The following is a 7,180-nucleotide window of genomic DNA, read 5'->3' as shown; positions in this document are numbered from 1 at the left end:
CCATGCCAGCCCCACCCTCAGGGTGGGCTGAGCTGGCCACAAACAAATAAAAATTTTTTAAAAATCTCTTGATTTGGTTCTGAGCTGTTGAGGTCAGTGACTTTAACAGAAGTGTCATGCCCACTGCTAACTGTAATGCCACTGTGCATTAATCAGCAAATAACCCATCGTTGTCGTTAGTTGGCCTGTGCTGCATTCTTCTAGTGCCAGCGTAAGATGGGTGAGTAAAAGAATGGGGATCAGGGGAAGCTGCCACCGTGACAATCCAACTACAAGCCACTACAGCAGAGCACTTGAATGAATGGTTATAACTTCCGGCATTTTGTCATACAGGCTTCATTTGGCTTCAGTGTGATGATGGCAATTTTCACAGAAATATTTATCTTCTCCTACAATCCTCTTCAGCAAAGCAACTGAAACTACCCACCTCAAGATCTTCGATTTCTGACTTTGGCTCCGGAGAAATTTCAGAACTCTCTTCTCCTCTGGAAAGCTCAACCCCTGGCACTGACACACTGATGCCCTGGAAAGCTTTTCTTCTCTTAAACTTCCACATTCTGAGCAACAAGTCCTTCATACCAGATGACCCTGAAATAGTTTTCCCCTAGATCATAACCCATCGGCTCTGCACCTTTGTTTATGGGCTTAACTTTATTAAACACCTATAGGTTTAAGATTTTCTGGAGATTCAAGTCAATAACCATTAGTTTTACTATCACTTGTGTATTTTCCAAAGTCCACTTCAAGATCATACTCATTTTCTTTAGCTGTCCTTTGGATCCTTCATTTGTTGCTAGTTTTCCCAGACTATAGCATTTAGGAAGAATCCTGGGTTGCTTTGTTGCAGGCTGTAACCAATTTATCTTAACTCTTGATTCCTTTTTTTGAGAGTATAGTGCTCACTTTCAGAAATACAATTGGGGATTATGTTAGCTCTCTAGTGTATCACCAGGGGCTTTGCTTTCTTATCCGGTCTGTCTCTGGTTCTCATCCAATGACTGGGGTACCTTAGAAACTCGGACTTTTGGTACCAGACTTTGACTTTATGTTATCAAAATCAGTGTCACTTTTTCTAGTCTCATTACCTTTTGTAGGTTTTTCTTTATTTTATTAGTGTGTGTGTGTGTGTGTGTGTGTGTGTGTGTGTGTGTGTGTTTTGAGACAGTCTCACTATATAGTCCAGGCTGACTTTGAACTCACTATATACCCTTAGCTGGCCTCAAACTTGCAGTGATCCACCTGCCTCAGCCTTCTGTGTGGAGAGCTGCGAAGGACCACGCCTACAAGATGGCGCTGGTTTCCGCCTTCCACCCCCCCCACCCCTCACCCCCCGTGGGTGAGCGCTCTCTGTGCACAACAACTCCTTATATGGCCAGGGCTGCTGTCATGATTCGCTTCCGCATATGCTGGACCCATGGGCGATCCCCACGTGGCGCACTGGGATTGGGCTCGGGAGTATATATTAGCCAAGGGCTGGGGGATTGGGAGAGAAGAAGCTTGCTGTAAGGGGCCTGAATAAACCGCTGAAGGAAGAGCTGTGTGTTGCGTCTTCCTTGCTGGCAAGGAAGACGCAACACTTCTGGATTACAGGTGTGTGCTACCAGACCTGCCCAGGTTTTCTTTATAGCCCTCAGGATTCTTCATACTGTCAATCTCCACCCTGTTAATCCCACTCATTTCTTTTTTCTGGTGCAGTTTTGTAGATAATTTTGCCAGTTTTGCTTCTTTTTTTAGGAGTTGGCATGTTTCTTCAATGTTTCCCAAAATACACTGTTGTGCTTCCTGTGTGTCGTGCTATAGATACGTAGGGTTGAGTTCCCCAAGTATGTGAAGCAATTATTTGGGCTGAGAAGCAAGTTCATCATTGCATTTCTCTGGATTTAAGAGGAAAGTAGCCTAAAATTGACCAACTGAAATGGTAAGGGCATAAGTTGTACATGAGCTACCAGAGAATCTCCTTTGCAATTTTGCTCCCCTCCCCTCCCCTCCCCTCCCTTCCCTTCCCTTCCCTTCCCTTTTCTTTCTTTTCTTTTTTTGCAGAACCAGGAGTGAACTCAGGTCCTTGCACTTGCCAGACAAGCGCTTATTCTGCTGAGCCATCTCCCTAGCCCTCCCTTGTCTTTTTGATAGGCTTCTTCCTTTAGAGCCTCTTTCTTCTTTGCAATAATATTGAATAAGTGCTTCACTCCAGATTTGAAACCAGGACAAGTATACTATTAAGCTGATAAGCATTGCCAAGATTATTCAGTCCCCCAAGTGGCAGCGAGATTTCTCTCTGCTCACAGTTTAGAGGGAGGACTATGTTTCAGGAACCACTTGCTTAATTTCTCAACTTCTATATTCAGGAGCTTTGTCTTCAATCTCTTGAGAGTCTGTAAAAATTAAGGCTCTTTAATTTCTCTTTTCTGGAAAAACATCAAGGAAAATCTGTTGTTGTTGTTGTTGTTGTTGTTGTTGTTGTTGTTTGTTTTTTTGACTGCCTCTTGAAATCCCATTACTTTCACTAGCTAAGACACTGGGCATACTCCTTCCAAATCTCAGGTCGTTGACAAGAACCAGGAGAGGGAAATTATAATCAGCCATCGCACCCCACTGTGGCCCAGAATAGTGCGCTTAGGAGCCCCATGGTCCTGTTCCACTCCTGATGCTGCAGAACCCCTGGCCTCTGCCCCCCACCGCACCACAGGTGGCAGCACACTCCCCAGCTCTGGGCCCCTGCTCTCCAGAGGCAGGAGCACCCAGTCTTCATCCATCCACCATTTACCAAAGTAACATGAGGATCAGTGTATGAAATAGTCCTGGACTAGCCCAAGAGACAGACACTAGAATCAATAGTCAAACGACATTAAGCAATGCACAGCTGGTTCTGTATCTGTGGGCTCTATATCTTTGGATTCAATCAGCTGTGACTTAAAATATTGAAAACAAAGTTCTAGGAAGTTCCAAAAAAGCAAACTTTGAATTTTCTGAGCTCTGAATACATGGTGGCCCCGCAAGAATGAAGTACTGGGTAGGCAGAACTGGGGTCTCCTGCAATGCACACGCCTGTGTCTGCAGCCCTCCTGTTTGCCACACATCTCATTTGTGAACCTTACAGTCAGGGCTATGATGGTTGTCTCTGTATGCTTGTCACTGTTCCCTAAATAATATGGTGCCCCAACTACTTACACAGTGCACCTTCAGTTCACAAACTTAATTCATTCCACAATTCTGGTTGCAGACTGAACTGGTCATGAACCAAATCAAATGTCCCCATACTGTTCAATGTAAATGTTCAGCTTTTCTGAGTTACATTTTTTTTCTTTTTTTTCAGAACCGGGGATTGAACTCAGGCCCTTGCACTTGCCAGGGAAGCGCTTATTCCACCAAGTCATCTCCCTGACCCCTACATGTATGTTTTTAAACCATAAAACATGAAACAAGGCACAGCCCAGTACTGTATAAAGAGAGAGCACTCACCTTGCTTGAGGTGACTTCTGGGGTGGAAGACAAGAAGGTGGGTGGGAAGGAGGTTACTGTTTGGAAGGTGAGGGGAGAGTCCCCCTTCAAAGGGACCTTGAGGAGATCTCCTTCAGTGGTTTCCTCTCCCTTTGTCTCTTAGCTATAGGGTGAATTTTGATGAAAACATCTGTGTAATGTCACTTGCTCTTTCCCACACTGTATAACCCTCTGGAAGTGAGAGACCCTGTATGTAGTTCATCAGATCCAACATTCTGTTCAGTACAGTTAGGTTGGGATGGTGCTTCACAAAGAAATCCTGGCACTCTTTCCTTTGCTCATAGTGGATTGTGCACATCACTGCTCACCTCCTCCTCTCCCTGTCTTCCTCTCCCTCAGTGGAATACTCAGCAAGCGCCTTCTGTAGTTCACTCTGGAGCTCAGCAAGTTCTTCCATCATCGGTTCCTCCTTCTGGTCCTCAACCTGCTCCTCTGTGTCTGCACCATTGATGTCCAGACCCATACTTCTGCCCTTGCACACAGTCTCCTCCTCTACTGTGCATCAGACCCTCCAAACTCACATTTAATGACCACTCTGGCTGGTCTGGCAGAACTTAAAGTCCGTTACATGATATATTCCAAGTCTTCGTCAATGAAGTTGATGCAGTGGAGTACTTTGATGTGTCTCTTCCAGAATGCTTTCAGAGCCAAGGACATCTCTTCAGTGACATAAAAAAACCCTGCTGAGGGGTCCCCTTGCATATAGCTTCTTGAACTTGCTGGTCCCTAGACTGCAGAAGTGGCATCCTGTTGGGCAGGAGGAACTTGACCTTTATGAAATCCTACTCAGTGCTCAGATCGTGCACCTGGGCTGCAGGGGGCTCTGGGTACCGTGCTGCAGAAGAAGGCACCTTCCAGGCCGTTGGCTGTCAAAAAGACATCTTGTACAACAATTAATCACTGGGAGGAATGTATGCAATCTGTTAATTATTGAAACTGTCCTACCAATTTGATTTGAAATTGTCTTATTGCTACTTATTTATCCATAAAATTATGGAAAATAAATAAATAAATAAAAATAAACCAAAAAAAAAAAAAAAACCCCAAACAGTGAATGCCAATAATTCACGCTGCCATTCCATGAACATTGTGTGTGACCCAAGCCTTTCTGTTGGCCCCCACATGACAGGCAGTCTGGCCTCGTTCGCATTCTGTTTCTTGAATGCATGAGGGAGGAGTCTGGGAGTGGTACAGCCATAGTAGCTAAGTCTTCAGATAAGCACTGTGTTCGCACCCAAGAAAAGGCTCAATCTGTCCTCATGGACTTGTGCCCCAACAGTGCCTGTCCCTGCTGCATGATATAGGTTCTGTTAGCATCCTCCCATAAGAGCCCTGTCTCATTGCAGCTGAATACTTGAGCAACGCATCCGTCTTCATGAATTCCAATGCTTTCTTTCAGGGCTCAGCACGGCTTATCACACTGCACATGCCCCTTCTCTCGCAGGGTTTCTCAGACCACTCTGTACTGGCTCTGCATTCATCACTCGTTGCACCTGGAGAGAGATCTTCCTGCAGTAGGTCACTGTGCCATTCCCTGGCTTTTTCACAGATCAGAGCTTCATTCACGCCATCACCTCCAACTGTTTCTCACCCAGCCATGCTAACAGAAGTTTGCCCGTCTCTTCCAGCACACGTGTCCTCTGCTCGATTGATGTTGTTATTTCTTTTGCCACATCAGCTCCTTTGACAGCATCTTTATTTTTCAAAATGGTTGAGACTGTCAACTTCACACTTTGTCCTCTGAGGCCAGAAGAGCCACAAAAACAGCACACTCGTGCTTGTCTACAATCCCTTCTTCAATGCAGTGGCTATTTTCTTCAAAACCTTCTTGTCATTCTCACTCTGCTCTTGTTACCTTCATGGCGGCTCTGCACTACCTTTGGAGCCGTGCTGTACAGTACTGCATGTGCTAACATGCACCCACAGAAAGCTCCACGGCAAGTGTGCACAGGTCAGTCTGTGACTGAGATCTCAACCAGTGGAAGCCATGAGCCTGTGTCAGGGCAGGAAACAGGGTCACATCCATGCTTGTGCGGGGAAGAGGGCTATGTTGTGTTCATCACCCAATGCAAAGTTTGCAAATGGATTCAAAATTCTGCCAAATGCTTCTGTTCATGAACTGAATTGTTTGCCAACAAAAGAGTTCATGAACTGAGCCATTACTGTGTGGCCTTCAGATTGGAGGAGGCTTTGTAAGTCATGTAGCTGTGATTTAAAGTATATGGGATGACAGTGTTGGCTCTATGCAAATGCTGTGCCATGTTTTGTATTGGAGACTTGAGTATCTGTGGATTCGGGTATCTGCGGGAGGTCCGGGGACTGTGGGATGACTGTACTTCCTTCTAGAAATGCGCACATGGAAGTCAAAATGCATTGTGGTTGGAAAAGTCTGGGTGTAGCAAATCCCAGTTTCAACATCAAATATCAGGTGATAGGAAACCTCCAAGGGAGCCACCAATGATCCTTGCCTCCTCATACTGGCACCCTGTGCGTAGTCTTCCCGGGCTGCATCAGGATATCCTAGAGCTGGTGATACAGGACTGAATTGTGAAGAGTAGTGAGGTGCCCACAGTGTTCGCATGGCTTACAGAGTCCGTGGAAAGTGAGCCAGCCCATCTTGGGGCCTCCCAAGTAGCCAGGTGGAGAGGCTCATTTTGAAAAGCAGAGGCCTCTTGAGACCAGCCAGCACCACCTCTTCAGCCTCAGGGGAACCACGCTGAGAGCAGGGCCTCGGGTCCTGATCCAGTCATCAAATGAGACTGCAGCCCTCCCTGTTGTAACCTCATGAAAGCCCAGTCAAGCTACCGCTGAATTTTCTGACCTAGAGAATGTGAGAGATATAAATAATCTATGCTTGCTGTTTAAGCCACAGAGTTTTAGGATGACTTGTTCTCTAGCATGAGACAATAAACAGCGTCTCCTGCTCTCTTCTGAGAAAAAATTTCATATTAGCTTCCTTTACAGAGTGCTTGTTTTGTTCTGTGCATTAGGTGGAGGGACTTACACCCATGATGCGGTTTTAATCTTGTATGGCAGCGATGCCCACACGCAGGTAGCATTCGTATTCTGATCTAAAAGATGAGTAAGTGAAGCTCATGGGGAGAGGAGAGCGATGGCCCAGGGTCTGGCAGAGGTGAAGGGCAAAGATAGCATTTGAACTTCATGCCACATGACCCAAGCTTTTCTCTTTCTTTTGTACTGGGAATTGAACTCAGGACCTTGACATTGACCTGCCTAAGCTCTTTCTTTAAAATGTTAAATTTTGAGACAAAGTCTCCCTAAATTGTCCATGCTTGCCTCATACTTTCCATCCTCCTTCTTCAGCCTCTTGAGTGGCTCAGATTACAGGTGTGCGCCACCATAACTAGCTGACCCCAAGCTCATTATCTTTTTGGAAAAATAAAATTTCATAATGAAATAATCAGAGATTAACAGCAGTTAATACATATGCTGCATATCATTCTATTTACAGGGGTTATTTAGGGATGAAAAAGATTTATTTTTAAAAACAACAGCATGGAACAATTGTTTTCATTCACTTTTGTTTTATGGATTTTCTTTCTTTCTCCTTTGCTTTTTGTTGTTTTTTTCTTTCTCCTTTGCTTTTTGTTGTTTTTGGTTTTGACTTGTTGCTTTTACCTAATTTTATGTATTTATTCTTTACTTGAATTTTTACCTCATT

The 7,180-nt window shown here is 44.9% G+C and overlaps 1 pseudogene; it reads right to left on the bottom strand.

The window, feature by feature from the left end:
- Nucleotides 1–62: 62 nt before the first annotated feature.
- On the bottom strand, nucleotides 63–3,961 carry LOC101582562 (annotated as a pseudogene).
- Between the last annotated feature and the right edge of the window lie 3,219 nt (nucleotides 3,962–7,180).

The sequence above is a fragment of the Octodon degus genome, unplaced genomic scaffold, assembly GCF_000260255.1.
Source record: "Octodon degus isolate 3935 unplaced genomic scaffold, OctDeg1.0 scaffold00038, whole genome shotgun sequence".
Lineage (NCBI taxonomy): Eukaryota > Metazoa > Chordata > Mammalia > Rodentia > Octodontidae > Octodon > Octodon degus.
This window is presented reverse-complemented; position numbering and strand designations above follow the sequence as displayed.